General features: G+C 50.3%; 1 long non-coding RNA gene across 1 annotated transcript; it reads left to right on the top strand.

Moving 5' to 3' along the window:
• Window positions 1–247: 247 nt before the first annotated feature.
• On the top strand, window positions 248–10520 carry LOC121023925 (uncharacterized). Its single transcript, XR_005787547.1, has 3 exons — window positions 248–2222; window positions 2296–2416; window positions 10420–10520. It is a non-coding gene; the product is annotated as an uncharacterized LOC121023925 (long non-coding RNA).
• The last annotated feature ends 10245 nt before the right edge of the window (window positions 10521–20765 follow it).

The raw sequence follows: 20765 nt of genomic DNA, 5'->3' as shown, positions 1-20765 counted from the left end.
AAAAAAAATTAAAAAAAAATTTTTTTTTCAACATTTATTTATTTTTGGGACAGAGAGAGACAGAGCATGAACGGGGGAGGGGCAGAGAGAGAGGGAGACACAGAATGGGAAACAGGCTCCAGGCTCTGAGCCATCAGCCCAGAGCCCGACGCGGGGCTCGAACTCACGGACCGTGAGATCGTGACCTGGCTGAAGTCGGACGCTTAACCGACTGCGCCACCCAGGCGCCCCAAAAAAAATTTTTTAAAGGGGGCTTTTGGGCTCCAGGGATGGGTCCCTTAAGGTGTTTATTTCAGACCGATGGGCGGGCCAGCTCCAGGCATTTGGGGACAGGAGAGCCTTTTAGCAAAGCCTCACAAGCCGCAGAGGTAGGTCTTGTTTTCCCCACTGGGGCCCTGAGAGCTCAGCTTTCAGGGTCGTAGTGGGGCATTTGACCCCTACCTGTCTTGAGGTCTCCACTCTGGCCCGGCTTTTAACAACCTCCGGCCTTTTCAGCCTGTGGCCTGGGCTCTGCATCCTCACCTGAATGTGTGGTTTCCCCCAGGGGGCACGGCGGCCATCCTGGCCTCTATCCTCTGTGTCCAGTGGCCAGGTGGTGGGGAGGGTTGGAATGAGAACAGTCAGGATGGAATAATGGCCGGGCATTTTGTACTTGTAACAGTGCAAGCTCAGTTCACAACTTGAACTTCAAGTGGGCCCTTCAGGCAGATTAGGGAGGTCAAGTGAGAGAGTGGAGGCAGCCATTGCGGATTGTCTAAATTCCTAGAAAATAAATTCTAGGAATTTAGCTGTGGGGAAGGAGGAGTGCCAAGGTGAGCACACCCCGCTCGGGGCAGGGGGTCTGGGCTGGTAATCCAGGAGGCCCCGGGCCGGGGAGGAGGTGGCTTTTTCGTCTTCTTTCTGTATTTGGACACCCTGGGTTTCCAAAAATCACTTGTATTTGAATCAGATCTAAGAGACAACACTTTTTTTAGCCAAGGGCTTTTTTTTTTTTTTTTTTTTTTTAATCCCCACTGAACTTCAATCCCTCTTATGGAGGAAAACCGCTCCCTCCTAAACACCGCTTTTGGTGACTGCCCTTTGTTTGAAGTAATCATTGTCCCTAGAAATGGGAAATTACACATTACTGTTTACCGAAAGGAAATAAACACCTTGGATGACTAGGGTTCTTGCCCCCAGGGAGCGATCCCCGACCTTGCCCGCAAGCTGGGTGGGAAGCCTGCACACTACATCCTGCAAACACATTCACTTTCGGTGTTTGACCATTTCTGCAGGGGAAATGGTTGGATCCTGTGTGTCCCACGAAGCTTGCTTGCCGTGTCCTTGTTACGTCATCACGGAGGACCTTTGCTAGTCTTTTTCTGGTTGCAGAAGCAAGTACAGGAAAAAACATGGGGAACGGGGAGTGTCTCCTGCTTACTCTGTTCAGACATGGACTGGACTCTTGTTCTGTGTTCATGGGTATCTGATGAGCTCTCACTAAATAAGAGTGAATAGGAATGCTTTATTGAGACGGCCTGAGCCACAGGCAGGTTCACGCAGGTAGGAAAAGGTCTTGGAGGTGGCTCTGAGCACTGTGTCCGTCTCAGCCTTTCCGTGTTCTGGCTCCGTGGTCTCCCAAGCCCTCCCCTGCTTTTCACTCTGGCCATTGTCAACCCCGGCAGCCTCAAGCTGGCCTCTGAGCCCCACGCAGCTGTTTCCAGTGCTCTTTAACATTCCCTGCTGTCTCCAGCCCCCTGACTTTTAAGCAGGTTTCTCTCCCCCATCCGTTGGATTTCAGTTTAGGCGGCATTTCTTCCTGGGATTCTTCTTCCCTACCCCCCACCCCCACCCCACACCCCCCCACGTGCCTGTGCATTCGTGCTGGTCTGTGGCTTCCTGTGCTCTGCATTATTCATACTGAATTGTCAGTGACTAGTTGCTTGTCTGTCTGCCTCCCCCATCAGACTGTCAGCTCTGTGAGGGAGGGACGCAGCCTGCTTGCGGCACAGTGCCAGGCACACAACACACGGCAGGAACTCAGTAAGCCCTTCTATCGCTATTTTGTCACTTCATACACTTCCCCTTAGCAACATGAACTCCAGTTGTCCGCTGCCCACTCTTGTGTATTTCCCGGGTCTCCACCCTATCTCCAACGCTCAGCCTCTACTTGGGTAACAAAAACAAACAAAACAAAACCTAGAAAATCAACAAAAGAAACACACACCAGAACTGGTTCTCTGGTAAGTTACTGCTAAGGGGTTTTGCAAATCAGCTGTTCTCCTTGAGCAGTTGATGAGTCTGATTTGACTTCAGCAAGGATGGGAAGCGTGCAGCCCGCCTGTCAGCAAACTTCAAAATCCACACCTTGCCCGTGTGCGGGACTGCCTCTCTGGGGTGGGAAAGGACGTAAAAGAAAAGCCTGGAGACCCAGGAGGTGAGATGGTGGTTGCAGAGGGCAGAGGGGGATGCTGAATGCAGATGAGGCCTGCAGGGGGTTGGTTGGAGAGGAGGAGTGGGGCTGGGGGGAGGTTCCAGATAGCCCCCACCAGAATTGCAGTGGAGATCTGATGACCAAGAATTGAAGCGAGGAGGAGGGGCTCCCTAAATCTGATCACTTTGCTCCAAAACCGGTGGCTGGCATCTGAAACGTGACTCATTGCCCGAGTCTGGGAATTGACTTTTGATTTTTCTGTTCCCAATGATTATTTTTTAAAATTTAATTAATTTATTTTTATAATATTTATTTTATTTTTGAGAGGCGGGGGACAGAACAGGGCGGGGCGGAGAGAGAGGGAGACACAGAATCCGAAGCAGGCTCCAGGCTCCGAGCTGTCAGCACGGAGCCTGACCCGGGGCTTGAACCCACCAACCGTGAGATCATGACCTGAGCCGAAGTCAGATGCTTAACTGCCTGAGCCACCCAGGCGCTCCTGTTTTTATTAATTAAAAAGAAAAAAATGTCTTTCTGATGAGATTCTGAGTGTTCCGACCAGGCTTTGTTTTACTCAGAGAGTAATACAAAGAAAGCGCCTTCTTTTGCACACACAACCCCCCCCCCCCCTCCTTCTGGTCCCTCCCTCCCTTCCTTCCTAGTGAAATTTTTGACCGGAAAGCCTAGCCAGGATGTGGAGAGTTGTGTTTTCCACCTGAAGCAAGGTGGGGCTGCCCTTCTCTTTGTTGCGACAAACTGCGTCACCCCCACCCTGCCGTTCTCCTCTTTGAGCTGGACAAACACAGCGGCAGTGGCCCCGTTGCCAGTGCAGACCTTTGCAGAATGAGACAAAGCCCTTGTGTATTTTGCCGGGAAGCACTTGGCTGTGACGTCCAGGCATGTGAGCGCACAAAAGCGTTTGCGGTGCCCCTGCACACGGCGCTCACACGCACGCCTTCCGGAGCCTCCTTCGAGGACAGCAGGGCCGGAGTGTGGTAAACGTGTTTATCTTTCTCAGGTTTGGGCAAAGCCCTTCTAGGAAGTAGATTTTGAGGCACTGAGATCAGAAACCTCCTGGGGAAGTGGTATGCAATTGTGTGTTTTCGTGTGGTGCAGCGTGTTTGAGCGATGGCCGTTTGTCAAGAAAGAGATCCCATTTCCAGCCCAACACAGACTTGTCCTTTGGCAGCTGACTGGGTGTTTGTGCTGGTTCCTTACCTACAGACAGCAGGGCCCTGGAGGGAGGAAGGACTCCCCAGCTGAGGGCGAGAGGATATGTGAATTGGTGGGTTAGGAACCCTCCAGCTGATTCTCCTAATTTAAAGTGGAAAAGAAGGGGAGCCTGGGTGGCTCAGGTCATGATCTCAGTTAGTGGGTTCGAGCCCCACGTCGGGCTCCGTGCTGACAGCTCAGAGCCTGGAGCCTGCTTCGGATTCTGTGTCTCCCTCTCTCTGTGCCCCTCCCCTACTTGTTCTCTCTCTCTCTCTCTCTCAAAAATAAATAAACATTAAACAAAAATTTTAAGTGGAAAATAGACGAGATGGAGGTGGTTCTTTAGCCAGCCTGATTTCCAGTGTCCACTACCGAGCGGTTTAAAACTCACTTGGATTTTATAAACCGTGAGGGCTCTGCAAAGCTGCTCACCACGCCCTGTGTCGGGCTCTATGAGGGACTGCACGTAGGTTTGGGAGGAACAGGTTGAAACCTGACTTTGATCATTAGCAAAGCCAGCCTTCCACAGCAAACATGAATCTCCTGGCCAATCAGATTATCTCAGCCTTTCAGCGCCCGTGTGAACTGGCTTGACAGAGAAGCTGGCTGGGCCAGGGTTCAGGTGGGGCAGCCTAGTGCCTATAAGGTGTGATTTGAAGGCCTCAGGAAAGACCCACCCTGGCCCGAAATGTCTTCCCACTGGCTCATCAAGGATGTCTGCAATTTCACTGTTAGTGAGTCATTCCTTTGTGTTTACCATGGACATTCTCCTTGCTGTCCCTTTGAAATGCAGGTTGCTCTGGGGTATAGACCTTACATTCTTAACCTTCTCACCTTAAATTCTACTATTAATCTCTTGGATAAACCACCACCTCTGTTCCATTTTTTCTCTTTCTAGTTTTATTGAGATATAATTGACATATAACCTTGTGTTTTAGGTGTGCCACGCAATGACTTGATATTTATATACATTGCAAAGTGATCCTCACAATCAGCTTAATTCCACTTTCTAAATCTTAGGCCTCTCGCGAGTCACCTCACCTACGCTGTTCCCTGTGTTGTTCGGTGTAGACAGGAAGCAGAGCTGGAAGCCAGGTGGCCTGGTGTGGGGACAGAGGGGAGGAGGAAGGCGACTGAGGGCGCTGAGGACCAGCAGGCTCTCACGTAGCTTCCTGGCCCCATAAGGGCTGCCGGCCGCAGTGCTCTGGTTCCAGATGGCGCACGAGGGGAAATGTCCTCTCTGCTTTGGGCCGTGGTGGAGCCCTGTCAGTCCTTCAGGGCTCCTTCCCTCACTCTCCGCACCCGGGCTATCCCTCCTTCCAACCAATCTCTCGGAGGCAGCCATCCTCACTGTAAGGGGCCCCCTGAAGAAGAGGGCCTCTCACTGCTACCCCGAGGTGCTACAAGCTCCTGAGCCAGACCAGAGCGGGGTGGGGGGCACCCTTTCCTTTTTCCGCACTTGGGTCTCAATCCCTCCCGAGGCTCCAGGCAGGGGCCCCACGGCTGCCAACTACAGACACCCCAAGTTGGGCAGCTGGCTGAAGCGGGCGTGGAGGGTGCTCAGTGAGGGGCCAGCCAGGGGCTGCGGGTCTGCACTAAGGCCTTAAACCATTCCAGGCAGGGGCCCCACGGCTGCCAACTACAGACACCCCAAGTTGGGCAGCTGGCTGAAGCGGGCGTGGAGGGTGCTCAGTAGGGGCCAGCCAGGGGCTGCGGGTCTGCACTAAGGCCTGAAACCATTCTCGCCTCTTCCTCTTTCCCGGGCCTGGAAGAGATGACTGGAGCCTATCGATGCCATGGCCCTGCCGCGAGGCACGTCGTTATCAGCCCGTGCCTCTCTCCCAGAGTCACCTCCCTCCCTGAAAAGTGGATATGCCATAAATTCCACTGGAATGTAGGCTCCATCAAGGCAGGTATTTAAAAAAAAAATTTTTTTTTTTTTTTTTACATTTATTTAGTTTTGAGAGACAGAGAGAGACAGAGCACGAGCAGGGGAGGGGCAGAGAGAGAAGGAGACACAGAATCCAAAGCAGGCTCCGGGCTCTGAGCCATCAGCACAGAGCCCGATGCGGGGCTCGAAGAACATTTCCAAAGATTTCATTTTTTTTCCCTATTTTGCCCATCTCCCCACAAAAATTTAACTTTTTTCTATCTTTTTTGTTTGTTTGTTTTGAGAGCGAGTGAGCGCATGCACGCTAGAGTTTATGAGCAGGGGAGAGGGGCAGGGGGAGAGAGAAAATCCTAAGCAAGCGCCATACTCATTGTGGAGCCCGATGCAGGGCTCGATCCCATGAACTGTGAGATCGTGACCTGAGCCAGAATCAGGAGGTGGACGCTCAACTGAGCCACCCAGGTGCCCCTCACATTTTAACAGCTACTCAAAATTGCCCTCCCAAAAGGCTGTATCCACATACGTTCCCACTCCATACCCTTACTGGTTTTTAATTTAATTTATTTATTTGAGAGAGAGAGAGAAGAGGTAGAGAGCAAGCAGGGGAGGGCAGAGAGAGAGGGAGACAGAATCCCAAGCAGGCTCCATGCTGCCAGCACAGAACCTGATACAGAGCTTGAACTCACAAACTGTGAGATTATGACCTGAGCTGAAACCAAGAGTCAGACGCTTAACCGACTGAGCCACCCAGGTGCTGCAATACCCTTATTGGTTTTCAGAGATCTCTTATTTTTTTCCCAATCTGTTGGCCAAAAGCCATTATCTCATTGTTAGAGTAAGAATGTTCGGTTCAATCCTCTTGGCCGGAAATTGTGAGTGATTCACATTAGTAACATAACCACATGTATAGTAATAATGCTATTTAATTGCTGTGTATTCTGTTACTTAGTAACTATTTTACATGGAGTGAGTAATAACCAGGAATAGGTACAGATCAGTTTTCTCCCCATATTCCACCATGACCTTTATTTATTTCTATTTTTAAAAAAATTTTCGGGGCACCTTGATGGCTCAGTAGGTTAAGCGGCTGACTTCGGCTCAAGTCATGACCTTGCGGTCCGTGAGTTCAGGTCCTGCGTCGGGCTCTGTGCTGACAGGTTGGAGCCTGGAGCCTGCTTCTGATTCTGTGTGTCTCTCTCTCTCTCTCTCTCTCTGCCCCTCCCCTGCTCACTTCTCTCTCTCTCTCTCTCAAAAATAAATAAACATAAAAATTTTTATTAAGAAAATTAAAAAATATATTTATTTATTTGGAACGAGAGCGCAAGCGTGAGTGGGGGAGGGGGAGGGAGAGAGGGAGAGAGAATCCCAAGCAAGCTTTGTACGGTCAGCGCAGAGCCTGAGATGGGGCTCAGTCCTATGGACCGTGAGATCACGAACCAAAATCAAAAGTCAGACGCTTAACCAACTGAGCTGTTCAGGCACCCACCCTGCCCCATGACTTTTAGATGTAAAACACAAGAATCTGGGGTCTTGGAGGGTGTAGACCTCCACTTCTCCCTGCTTAATCTGTCTTCAAAGCGGTTCCAGTGAGTTCTTTGGCGCCACAGCCTCGCCTTCCTTCATGTCCCTTCCTGCCGCACAGCGGCTGTGTCCCGGAATGACATGTCACATGGTCCAGTCTCAAGCAGCAGTATGTTCTCTGCCTCTGGGTTTCTCCTTTAATCAGTTCGGAACACGTCAGCTCGTTTTGTCCTTTGCTTGACTCTGAGGTTATCATCAGGGCCATCTTCGGGTACATCGGAAGCTATGTCATGGGCTGGATCCCACCTTAATCTTGTCCAAGCTCACACATCACCTCGGACAATGTTTTCCACAGAGAAGTGCATTTTTCTTAATGTTTATTTTTGAGAGAGAGCGAGAGAGAGAGAGAGCAGGGGAGGGGCAGAGAGAGAGGGAGAGAGAGAATCCGAAGCAGGCTCCAGGCTCTGAGCTGTCAGCACAGAGCTTGATGCGGGGCTCGAACCCAAGAATCGTGAGAAGTGCATTTTATAATTCCATTTTTTTAACTTTTTTAACGTTTATTTATTTTTGAGACAGAGAGAGAGCATCAACGGGGGAGGGTCAGAGAGAGGGAGACACAGAACCCGAAACAGGCTCCAGGCTCTGAGCTGTCAGCACAGAGCCCGACGCGGGGCTCGAACTCACGGACCGCGAGATCATGACCTGAGCCGAAGTCGGCCGCTTAACCGACTGAGCCACCCAGGCGCCCCGAGAAGTGCATTTTAAAAGGAGGAAAAGCTGTGAGAGCATTTGGGATTTTACACTATTTAAATTTCGTGTCTATTTCCCTCCCTTACTCCCACCTTGACTCCATGTGTTCTTTGCTCTATTCTTCTCAACCTCTGTATCCAGGATAATATAAAAATGGCAGCTATAAATGATTCTCCCCCCCTGTAAGTTTTCTCTAGGCCTGGTTCTTTGTTACTGACAACATCTAGCTTGGAATCATTTAGTGACTCTGGGGCACCTGGGTGGCTCAGTCGGTCAAGCGTGTGACTTTGGCTCAGGTCATGATCTCATGGTTTGTGGGTTTGAGCCCTGCGTCGGCTTCTGTGCTGACAGCTTGGAGCCTGGAGCATGGTTCGGATTCCGTGTTTCCCTCTCACTCTGCTCCTCCCCAACTCACGCTCTGTCTTTCTCTCTCTCAAAAATAAACATTAAAAAAAAAAAAAAAGAATCATTTACTGACTTTTCTATTACTCTTCAACCAAGCTGGAACCAGCCTCCAATAAGGCTGGATTGAATAATGGCTTCCTCCTTTGGTGTATTAGGATTTTAAGGGTTGTGACTTGTTTTGATGGTTTCAGATTAATTTTGCAAGTTTGTGTCAGAAAGCCATTTACTTGAAAATTGGATTGTTCCATTTTCTAAAGTGCATTGGAACAGAATTCCTGTTCTGCCCTTTCATCCGGTCCAGCTACTACAGGATCTTTATTTTGCTGGTTTTAGTAATATTACTTTGTTCTTTCTCTTTTAAAAAAATATTTATTCATTTTTGAGAGACAAAAACAGAATCCAAAGCAGACTCCGGGCTCTGAGCTGTCAGCACAGAGCCCAACGTGGGGCTCGAACTCACAGACCATGAGATCATGACCTGAGCCAAAGTCGGCCACTTAACCCACCGAGCCACCCAAGTGCCCCTTACTCTGTTATTTCTAAAGCGCACAAGTTTTGGCCACAAGGTACGCCAACAGGACGCTGCTAGGTGATCTATATATTTAGCTAAGAACCATACTTTCTTCAGGGATCACTCCTTATTTTGGATATTCTAATAACTTTGGCTTGGACTTTTTCCCCCTACCTCTGCCACTTCCTAACTGTGTGATCTGGGGCAAGTTACTCAAACTCTCTGAGCCTGTTTTCTCTTGAGTAAAACGAAGTAAGAGTAGCTACTGTCTCCACAGTGGCCACAAGGGGTTAACACACAATTTAAATTGTGGTTGGCACGTGGTAAGGGCTGATGTGTTTGCCATTACTATGCAGTCCTTTCTGAAAGAAAAAACATTCCTTTCTTCTGTGGTTATTTGGACTGCTTCTGAGTCTCATTTTATAATTGAAAACTGAAAAATTAAAATAGAAGAAAGAATCACTCCATGCTCAGTTACTCAACCAAACCCTACATGGAAAAGGCAAGATTGTTTCTCTAAAATAATTCATACCTGATTAATCTATTAGAATTTTTGAAAATTTGTGGACGAAGAAGAATCGGTGCAATCGGATTAATCTATGTGTAGGTTTTAGGAGCCTTGGAAGTTTTCATGCCACTGGTGTTATCATTCAGCAGAAAGAATATTTCTTCCTTCCTTCCTTCTTTCCTTCCTTCCTTCCTTCCTTCCTTCCTTCCTTCCTTCCTTCCTTCCTTCCTTTCTCTCTCTAAGCCACAAACATTTCCAGAGTACCTGCGACACTGTCCTAGGCTCTACAAACAGGGACACAAAGACAAATAATCCATGGTTCCAGCCCTTAGGAAAGTCTAGTGGGGGATCTTCTTATTACTCATGGTGAGGAAAAATTTAAGTGCCCCCAACATCCCTCTGAAAGCTTGGGGCAAGGGAGATAAACCATCTGTGAAAAGGAAGCACGAATAAGAAGATTCACCAGTTTGAAATTGAATCCCATTCATCAAGCTCCAGGTTGCTTTCTCCCAGGAGAAGAGTAATTTCTTGGGATGATGTTCAACTTGTGCAAACCCATGGAAAGAACATTCCGTTGAAGTTGCTGATAGCAATCATGTTCTCCATGAACTGGTTTCCATGTTGCTGCCAGATGGAATCCTGGCATCGGCCAGGGAATCCCGTGGCCAGGTGAGCCTGCCTTCCTGATGGGAGCCCCCATCCAGGATGGTTATCCAGGATTGGAGTTCTCCCACCGAAAGTTTCAGGAACTCCTCCGGTGGAGTCCACTGGTTGGAACTCCTGTGCCACAGCATCAAGCTCGGTGCTGGACAGAGAGAAGATGCTCAGCGGACGGTAACTCACAACCCTCCTTTCCACACCTTCGCTCGACAGCAACTTGTTCTCAGAGTTACGTGGTACCTTAAATCCCCGTGGACGGGGACCCGGTCCGCTGAGCTGATGAACCCTAGATAGCATTGTCCCCCTCGTAGGAGGTTCACTGGACTTTCACAGAAGGATGTCTTTCAGTTTTTGCCAGCTCTCTTAAGATTCTGTCATCTCTCCCACAGGCAGAGCGTCCAAGTGAGGGAGGAGGAGGCCGGGCTGGGATGTGGTGGGGGGGGGGGGGGCAGAGTTGGGGCCTCGGGGTTTTTCAGGCACCCGTTGAGACATGTTAACCGGTTGGACGATCTGAAGAGTGGCCTGTGATAATCCTTGTCCTTTGTTAGAACACACCACAGCCTTCAGCACTGGGATGCAAGGACCAGACTAAGCCCGAGGAAACTGGCAACCGAGCAGGGCAGTTTCGATCTCCATCCCAAATGCAGGTGAGAGAAGGAGGGGGGCCTGAAAGAATGGCTGTGGGAAGGGTACCCTCCATCCAGCAGAGGGCTCATGGGAGTGCTGCAGAGGACCATGCCTTCCCCGGCGGTGCAGAAGTCTCTCCCTCCCCGGGGGCTAGGAATTCAAGTCTTCCTCCCCCTTCGGCTTCTGGAAAAGCGTGTGGAGAATGCACTTGCTACAGAAGAATTGTCAAGGCTTGCTCCGCGCCCCCCCCTCCCTTTTTTTCCCCCCAGTTAGTTTACATACAGTGAGGGCTTCCTTTGAAAGGAAGGCTGCTGGGGATTGTTTACATGCTTATAGGACAGTGTCTATTTTTCGGGGGTGGGGAGGGGCAGAGAGAGAGGGAGAGAGAATCCCAGGCAGGCTCCACGCTGTCCGCGCAGAGGTCGACTCGGGGCTCGAACTCACAAACCATGAGACGGTGACCTGAGCTGAAATCAAGAGTGGGACGCTTAAACTGCTGAGCCACCCCGGCGCCCCCTATAGGACAGTGCCTATTAAATGAAGAGTTCAGGGTGGGGCCGAGGCCGGAGATTTACGATTAAAGGGCTCCTATCCAGGTCTTGCTGAAGATCAGCCAGGGTTTAAGGAAAAACTATAAAGGAAATATGTTCTCAGGCCTCCTGGAGGGGAGGCACCCACGTGAAGGGCGAGACGGAGGAACAAGTAACTGCAGAGTGGAAGTCCTGGATCATAGGGGACCGACCAAGGGCTGTTGGCTCAGTCCAGGCCGTAGCCATGATTTGGGCTTGCACAACAATTAAACTTTTTTTTTTTTAAGTTTACTTATTTTGAGAGAGAGAGAGGGAGGAGAGGCAGAGAGAGAGAATCCCAAGCAGGCTCCATGCTGCCAGCACAGAACCTGATACAGGGCTTGAACTCACGAACTGTGAGATCATGACCTGAGCTGAAACCAAGAGCTTAACTGACTGAGCCACCCAGGTGCCCCACAATTGCACTTTTTTTTCTTTTTTTTTTGAGGTAATTGGGCACATTTAAAAATCTGGAGATTTCACAGAAAATAGGGAATGTATGGCTTTCCTTGAAATGTGAAAATCTTCATGGAACCTGTCAGCTGGAGCAAGTGACAGTCCTGTCACTGGGGAATTGGAGTTCATCAGCACCCCCTTGTCCCAGGGACCCCCCTCCTGCATCCCAGCACTACGTGGGGCTGAGCCCTCCGGGGGGTTCTGTGCATCCCCTCCCCTCACCCCTTCTCTCCCCAGCACCCCACCTCTACCCTGGCATCTCCTGTCCACTAGTAAATCTGTGCGCCCCCTTCCCTGTTTAAAGACAGTCCCCTCCGGCTAGCTGTGGTGCTGTCCCTGTGGAGCCAACCTGCTAGAAAGGGTGCCTCTTCCTTGCCTCCTACTCACCCTAGTGCCCCCCCTCCACCGCCCCCCTGCCCTCCTCCCTCCCCCCAACTAAAGTTGTTCTTGCTTATCCTTATACTCTGTGCAGCTCAGTCCCTGGGCACTTGGTGCCGTGTGTCCCGCCCACCTGGAAGGCTTCTCCTCCCTCTGCTTAGTGACATCTCTTGATTTTTTTTTTTTCTTAAGTTGATTGATTTATTTTGAGAGTGAGCGAGCGAGTGCGAGCTGGGGAAGGGCAGGGAGAGAGAGGCAGAGAGAGAGTCCCAAGCAGTGCAGGGCTCGAACCCACGAATCGGGAGATCAAGACCTGAGCGGAAACCGAGGGCCTGAAACAGTCAATCGACTGAGCCCTCCAGGTGACCCACATCTCTTGTCTTGAGGTCTGTGTGGTTAGGGGGGACTCTCCCCTCCCTTCCCAGGCCCTCTGGGGGCTCTCTTCTCGCAAGCTTGCAAGTGGCAGAACTTCCCAGGGACCTGGCCTGGGGTCTTTATTTTACTGACTCTAGACTCTCTCTGGGTCACCTCGTGGGGCCTGCTGGTTCAAGCCTGCTTTTCCAAGCGCCAGGCCTGACGTCTTAGATTCTCATTCCTTACTGCAGTCGCCTCCTAACTGGTCTGCCTGTCACAGATCTGTCCCCTCCGCGGCTGGAGTGAGCTTTAAGTAGAGGCCAGCCTAACATCTTTCACGCCAGCTGAGCAAAGTGCTCACAGGTGCCCAAAGTCACTGCGCCGGTGCCAGCTCCTGTGTGTTCACGATGCCCTTCCACACGCCTTCTGCTTCCTGTTTTTGCTGGGCATTTGAGTCACGAACCCAGGCCCACCTGAGCCTCTGGGCTCGGTGTCCCTTCTCTGTGTTCTCCCATGGTGCCCAGGCATCCCTATTTCGGCTCCCACAGTACGGGGCTTCCACCAGACTTCACATCCAGTGGGGACCAGGAAGGTCCCCGGCACAGCGTGCCAGGCGCATAAAAGAGATGATTGCAAGAGCTTCGGGCTGGCTTCCCGGCCGCACATGGCCGGATAGTCCTCTCTTGCCCCTTGGGGAGCGAATTCTAGCTTCTCACGGTGTTTGCCTTGCCCACGCAGCACTTTTTGCTTGTACGGTGTACTTCGTCGACATTTATGAAGTGTCTTGAGATTTAAAGGTGTTCGGGATCCTTCCTCAAAGGACTTGTTAAACTCTGATGCATAATATCTAGTCAGTTCGACGACCATTTATCGAGAGCGGCACGGAAGGAGGCGGAATTAAAGCAGCCGAGAACAGGGATTCAGATCAAGTGTGTGCAGCTTAGAGGAACTTGCTGTGGCTTTTTGTCTGGCTGTGGCTCAGTCTAAACTAGAGGGAGAGATTACAGTTATATTTGTCGGGGACTCATCAACAGACCGTGTCACAGGCTTTCCCCGGATCACGATCCTGGGTGGCTCAGCTGGTTGAGCATCTGACTCTTGATCTCAGCTCAGGTCTTGATCTCAGCGTCGTGAGTTCAAGCCCCGCGTTGGGCTCCATGCTGAGTGTGAAGTCTACTTAAAAAAAAGAGGGGGGGGGGGGGGGGGGGGTGGTGGAAAGAAACCAACTTCTATGTCCCGCACTTTCATGGACTTTGAAGCTGAGTTTTGTGTCAACATGACTTCACTGGGATGCCGGAAATGAACCTTTTCTGCCCCTGCCAGGAGCCTCCGGCTCTCTCTAAATCAACTCCTCCGGAGGATTCTGCCCTTTCCCTTAATAGTTAAAAACACGCTTGAACGGCACACAACTTGTGTTTGCTTCCTCGCGGCAACACGGGCTGTCAACTGTGGTCATAAAGGCGTTTCGGGAAGCAGATCAGCGGGTGTGACCAGAAAGCCACTGCTGCGCTTTGAGATACGACCGTGAGGTTTCAGCCAGGGGGCTTTTCAGTCGAGGCATCTCCCCGGTCACACAGTGTCCTAAGGGCTCAAGTGGAAGCCTGGGAAATTGGCCACAGTGTCACAGGTCACGCTGTCTGGCACCAGGAGCCGTGTAGCCCTGCTCTGGGACTGCACTGCTTGGGGTCGAATCCTTGTTCCTGCCCAAACTCTGAGCTTGGGAAGTTCCAGTGTCCTCATTTGTGAAATCCTGGTGGGATGATTGGGCGACTCCTCTTACATGGCGGCCGCGTGGATGGAGCCCCTTGGTCCCTAGATGGTGCTTAGACACATAGTAAGTGTGAGCTGTTGCCATTATGCCCTTTCATCGGCCTCGCCTGGGACTGTTTACCGTGGGCACTTGCTCTAGGTCAACAAAGCTGTCATCAGCTGTCCCTGACCGTTTGCGTACCTCACTGTCCCTGTGCCTGGCATTCGAGTCCCCTTTGCTCTCTGCTTCTCTGAGCATCTTGTTGCAGTCCTGTCCTCTTCCGTATTGTCCTTGCTGCCTGCAACAAACTTCTGTTTTGCCCCTGCCCGCCCCCCCCACCCCCACAGTTCTCTCCCTCTCCCAATTCCAAAGCCTCTGGATGGAATGGATGCAGACATTCCTGTGCCCATGGCTAACCGGGGGACAACTCTAGGATAATTTTTCATTTGCCTGTGTGTTTGTAAATCTTATAGAACCCTTGCCGGTGGACTAACCCGTGAGATCACCATCTATTTTCTAAAAGTTCTCTTTCCCTTCCCTCCCCTCCCCTCCCCTCCTCTTCTCTCCTTTTCTTTCCCTTCCCTTCCCTTCCCTTCCCTTCCCTTCCCTTCCCTTCCCTTCCCTTCTTGTTTATTTACTTATTTGAAAGGAGAGACAGAGTGTGTGAGTAGGGGAGGGGATAGAGAGAGAGGGAGAGAGAGAGAATCCCAAGCAGGCTCCGCACTGTCAGTGCAGAGCCTGATCCCAGGCTTGAACCCACCAACCGTGAGATCCTGACCTGAACTGAAATCAAGAGTCGGACGCTCGACTGACAGAGCCACCCAGGTGCCCCACCATTTCGTTTTTTGCCTCTATGAATTAACTACTTAGGTCACTCGTATCTGTGGAACCATACAGTATTTGTCCTTTTGTGTCTGGCTTCATTTCACTCAGCATACTGTCCTCATGGTTCAGCCAGGTTGTAGCAGGTGTCAGAGAATTGCATTTCTTTTTAAGGCCGAATAATGTTCCATTTGTACGTGTATATATGCATGCCGCATTTTGTTTATCCATTCGTCCATCCATTATGGACATTCAGGTTGTTTCCACATTTAAAACGTGAGTCAAATAACGTCATTCCTCACTCACAACCTTCCCTTGCTCTCCCAATGACTCGAGGCGGATCTCAAGGGCTGGCGAAGGTCTGCTGGCCCTCACCCCTCTTCTAACCTCAGCTCTCGTCTTTTATTGAGCTCCGGCCACAAGGGTTTCCTTGCTCCTTCACCTCAGGGCTCCTGCATTTGCCATGAACTATGCCTGGAACGTTCTTCCCTCGATAAGCTCTTTGCCCTCCGGTGTCACTTGACCGGAGAGCCTTCTTTGATACATAAAGTAACAAGCCCTCCTTCCCCTGACCTCAAGCACCGCCATTTACCCATTTCCCTATTGCTCCCTGGAGTAGATGAACACCCTAATTTGCTCGCTTCCTTCTTCCTCACTAGAAGGTAAGCTTCATGTTGTCAGGGGCTCTGTTTGGTTTCCTCTGGTGTCCTCAGTGCCTAGCACATAGTGTGCTCAGTTCGTATCTGTTGAATGAATGGGCGGTGCTTTGAGGTCCCCACCTTAACGGACCCCTGATGTTTCTGTGCCTCTGACCATTGGGCAGAGGCGACAAGATCCCCAAGATCCCGATGCTGTTAAGGCTTCAGTGTCATCCTTATGGCCCAGGGCAGCTTCAAAATGAAGTGAAGCTGGTTGATCAGCATTTGCCGCTCCCTTTGGCCTCAGTGGGTTCTTAACATGCATGTCCCTGATGGCTGCAAGGATGTCTCCTAAAATACACAGCCCTTCAAAGACGTGTCCCACACGTGGTGTTCCTCACACGGGGCTCTTGTGGGTATCTTCTCAGGGGCCCGAGGCTTCGACCCGATTTGAAATTTTGTTTTCACGTTTTGATGACCCTCTGTGAAAAGAGAAAGAATGGAAGCGTACTTACTTTTGTGTTTTTGTTTGTTGATGACCGTTTTCCTGCCAAGGAGTGCCACCTAAGTGGTTCGCGGGAGGTGTTCGCTTTTGTCTGTGGATGGTACTCTCGGTACCCAGTGACCACCTGAGGCAATGGCCTCTAATTCTTAAACTGGGGTCATTGGTTCGTGGAGGTCTTCCTGCAAATCTGTGATCATTTTTTTTTTCCTGTAAAAGGTGTCTGAATGAGAAGTATTCGGACTGCACCGCCATTAACCACGAGCTAGAGTGAAGGCTGAGACACGATACCAGGATAGAAATCTTCCAGGCTCCAGGTGGTTGTTTCACAAGGGTCTGAGTCAGCCGGAGACAACGGGGTACAAAAACAGAGGCAGGAACCTTGGCTGTAGAGTCTGGAACAGCCTCTGTCTCTGAATTAACCGTGTGGCCCTGGGTTTGTCAACTCACCTTTCTGGGTCTCAGTCCTTCATCTTTAAGTTCTCTTCCAGCTCAGACATTTGGTTTTGTGAGGTCCGTCGAGCAGCAATGTCCATTTGAACACCAAGAGAAATACTTTGTTGGTACCGAGCCCAGGGCACTGGCAATGAGGATTAACAATGACTACATTTGACGGGTGTCCATTCAAATCTTGCTTTCTCCAAATGGCTTTTTCTGAAGACTTTATCTAAAATCACACCCTGATTTCTGTCCCATTTATCCTGTTCGATTTCTCTTCATATTCTTTTCCTATGTTTTTGAGGAAATCTGACTCTTTTTTAAAAATTTTTTAAATGTTTATTTACTTCTGAGACAGAGAGAGACAGAGCATGAGTGGGGTAGGGGCAGGGAGAGAGGGAGACACAGAATCCGAAGCAGGCTCCGGGCTCCGAGCTGTCAGCACAGAGCCCGACGTGGGGCTCGAACTCATGGACCGTGAGATCACGACCTGAGCCGAAGTCGGTTGCTCAACTGACTGAGCCACCCAGGTGTCCCGAAATCTGACTCTTATTATCATTATTATTTGGTCATTTCTTATTATCTCTTTTCCTTCTAAAGGTCGACTCTATAAGGTGGAGTCTTTTCTAAGACTGTGCCCCAGAACCTTGGGACACTGCCTGTCATTTTGGAGACACCAGTCAACATTTGCTGAAAAGCCTAATGATTTGAGCACCTCGTTTGGTTTGGGTACTGTCCCAAGTGCTTTACCCTTCAATCAGTACGTGCATTAAGGAAGAATTATTGTTTAGCCTTACGCAGTGGCTGAGAAAACTGGGGTCTCATGACTTACCTCTAAGGGTCAGAGCTGGGACTTGAACCCAGGTAAGTTGTCCACCTTGCTGTATTCACCCCTAGCTTTGGGACCTCTACGAGAGGGCTCCAGTACCAAATGCATCAAGGCACAGGTAGGGCTCTGTTTTTCCTCTCTTCTTTCTAATATTGCTCTGTTCATGGGGAAAGGGAAAATCAAACTCTCATTTATTGAAGAGGCTGTACTTTCCCCATTGTGTATATCCCTGGCTCCTTTGTTATAAATTAATTGACCATAAATGCATGGGTTTATTTCTGGGCTCTCTAGTCTGTTCCATCGACCCGTATATCTGTTGTTATGCCAGTACCGTACTGTTTTGATTATTGTAGCTTCGTAATATAGTTTGAAAGCAGGAAGTGTGATGCCTCCAGCTTTGTTCGCCTCTCTCAGGATTGCTTTGGCTGTTTTGTGGTTCCATACAAGTGTTCGATTGTTTTTTCTATTTCTCTGAAAAATGTCATTGGGATTTTGATAGAGATGGCATCCACTCTGTAGGTTGTTTGGGGAAGTGTTGGCAAAAATCAAACTCTCAGAGCCCTCCCTGACTGCCTTTGTTTGCTCTGGCTGTGCAGAAAACACTGGGCAGAACATTCCAGAACTGGGTGGCTCGTTAGCTTTCCTCTGGTTCCACCCATCCCTTCATTTTATTTTACTTTATTATTATTTTTTAAAAATGTTTATTAAGTTTTGAGAGAGAGTGCAAGTAGGGAAGGGGCTTAGAGTGGGAGACAAGATCTGAGATAGGCTCTGCTCTGATGGTAGCCAGCCAGATGTGGGGCTTGATCTCGCTAACCTCGAGATCATGACCTGAGCCAAAGGCAGACGCCTAACCGACTGAGCCACCCGGGTGCCCCAACTCCCATAATGTCTTGAACTACAAACTGGCAAATTCGTGAGCCTTCAGCAGTCTGACCGGTAAACCAGAAGGCCCGTGGAGGGAGTGCCGCGACCCACCCCACCTGGTCTGTCGCCATCTAGTGGCCCGCTCGGGTGTCCCCTAACGTGGGTGCTGTTCAGTTTCTGTAGAAGCAGTTGCTCACTGAGGTCCCTGCCTCTGAGCAGGCCACCCTCCAGGCATTTCTTCTTCATCTGAAAACCACATCTTTCAAAATGTCATCTTTTGGGGGGTCAGATGCACCAGGATAAGCTTCAGGACCATGACGTGGGCATCTTTGTATCTTCATGCTCCTGACCGTTAGCTGTTTCCATCTTTTTCCTCCTAGGCCTCCTAGGGGTTAAATGCTATCAGGAAGAAGCAGGGCAAGTTCCCCTGCTTACCCTGCACATGAGGAATGAGGAATATTTGACATTCATGAGTAAGCTATTGCCTATTGATGTTCCGATTACAGAGAAAATGTCCTTGTTCCTCTTTGTTACCCGTGAAACGGCGGCGAACGGTGCCAGATCGACTATAATTATGTGCTTGAGCGATGTGGTCTCTATGACACTAGGTGCAGAAATTCAGGGGAAAAGAGTATTAGAGATGGTCAGAATGGTCAGGTAATAATAAAAGCAAAAATAACACAAGAACTAACCTTTACCAAGCACTTTCTAGGTGTCAGGCGTGATGCAAATGCTTTATGTGACTTAAAAATCCCCACGAAAACCCTAAGACGCAGGTGCACTTGTATCCCTATTTTACAGTGGAGGAGTGTGAGACACAGAAAGATCGAGTAATTTGCCCAAAGTGATAGAGAGCTGGGAGGGGCAAAGCCAAGGTTTGGATCCAGACTGGCCAGCTCCAGAGTCCTTTCTCTAGAATGCTACACCTGATGGTCTTGCTGATGGCTTTGTGAAGGAGGTGGGCCTGGAGCCTTGAAGCACGAGAGGTCCTGCAGCATGGGGACAATCTGAGAGGTGGCCCAGGGATGGAGTAGGCATGGCAGGCCCCAACAGGGAAGGAGAGACTGACCTCACTTGGGAGAGGGCACGTGCTGAGGAGCGGTGGGGAGGATGGCGAGGCAGTAGAGTGGGGACAGGTGATAAAAGGTCTTAACATCTAGGCAGAGAGGGTCTGGTCTTGAGATCTCCTTTGAAGTGTGTTACAAGGTGGCTTTCTAGAAGCAGAGGTTTGGGTGGCAGCGACAGGTCTGAGGGTAGGAGGTGTGGAGGCAGGAATGAAGCGTTGAGGGTCTAGCCTAGGATGATGCAAGAGGCTTGGAAGCAAGGGAGCTCAGTGTGAGCGAATTCACAGACGGGAACAGAGGTGGGAAAAGAAGCTCCACGTTCTGCTGGCTTTGAGGTTCGGAGTCTGGCAGGAGGCACAGTGTTGACTCCATGGGCTGAGAGCTCACTGCTTACTCACCCAAAGTGCTCTCACAGAGAATTAAACACATAGGACTTAATCAGGTTATTGGTCTTTTTTTTTTTTTTTTTTCAACGTTTATTTATTTTTGGGACAGAGAGAGACAGAGCATGAACGGGGGAGGGGCAGAGAGAGAGGGAGACACAGAATCGGAAACAGGCTCCAGGCTCCGAGCCATCAGCCCAGAGCCCGACGCGGGGCTCGAACTCACGGACCGCGAGATCGCGACCTGGCTGAAGCCGGACGCTTAACCGACTGCGCCACCCAGGCGCCCCAAGGTTATTGGTCTTAAAAGGCTACTGAGAATTTTTCCTATTGATTGTGTCAGTCAGGATTTGATCAGAGAAGTAGAACCCCTGTGAGCTATAGAGAAGAGGGGCTTTATCATGCGGGGCAGAGCTCCTGGGCTGGTGGGAGGTGGGTCTGAAGTCTGTATAAGGTGTTGTCCTTCTGTCTTATCTGGGCCGGCTCAGGGAGGGACGATGGAAGCAAAGGGATAGACTGGAACCGCCAGCGTTGGGGTGCGTGGGGGTGCGTCTGCCCTCCACCACCTTTAGAGCAGAACAAAATGGCAGTGCTTCACTTGCGCCTTCTAGAAAATGTAGCCACACTGTCCTTGTCCACATACAAGGCAGATTCACTTTTCTTTAATCTTTCTATTGGTCTCATCACGTACACAGGTGGCGGGAGGTTTCCTGCAGCCGCGTCTTCTGCATTCGCCTCCTAGGGCCTCTGGAACGAGGTGCCATTGACCTGGTGGCTCGAACCGCAGAGACTTCTTGTCTCACGGTTCTGGAGGCTGAAGTCCAAGATCAAGGTCTCGGCACGGTTGGTGTCTTGAGGCCTCTCTCCTCGGCTGGTAGATGCTGGTCTTCTCCCTGGGTCTCCACGTGGTCTTCCTTCTATAACTGCCCGTGTGCTTAGGTCCTCTTGCGAGTAAGGACACTAGCCATATTGGATTCGGCCCCCTCTGATGACCTTACTTTCGTCTCTTCTTTAAGGACCCGTCTTGAAAGTCCCATTCTGAGGTGCTGGAAGTTAGGATTTCTCCATATGAATTTTTTGAGGGTACGGTTCAGCCTCTCACATTTTCTTTCTCATCCTACTTAACCTCGTGGTGAAGGATCAGCCCCACAGCTAGACCGACGGCTCCGGCTCTTACCTCTGGTTACTCATGGAAGGCAGCCTCTGGGCTTTTTTGG

Source organism: Herpailurus yagouaroundi, unplaced genomic scaffold (assembly GCF_014898765.1).
Source record: "Herpailurus yagouaroundi ecotype Mexico unplaced genomic scaffold, PumYag 569, whole genome shotgun sequence".
Classification (NCBI taxonomy): Eukaryota; Metazoa; Chordata; class Mammalia; order Carnivora; family Felidae; genus Herpailurus; species Herpailurus yagouaroundi.
The sequence above is the reverse complement of the archived record's forward strand: the minus strand, read 5'-3'. Positions and strand labels throughout refer to the sequence as shown.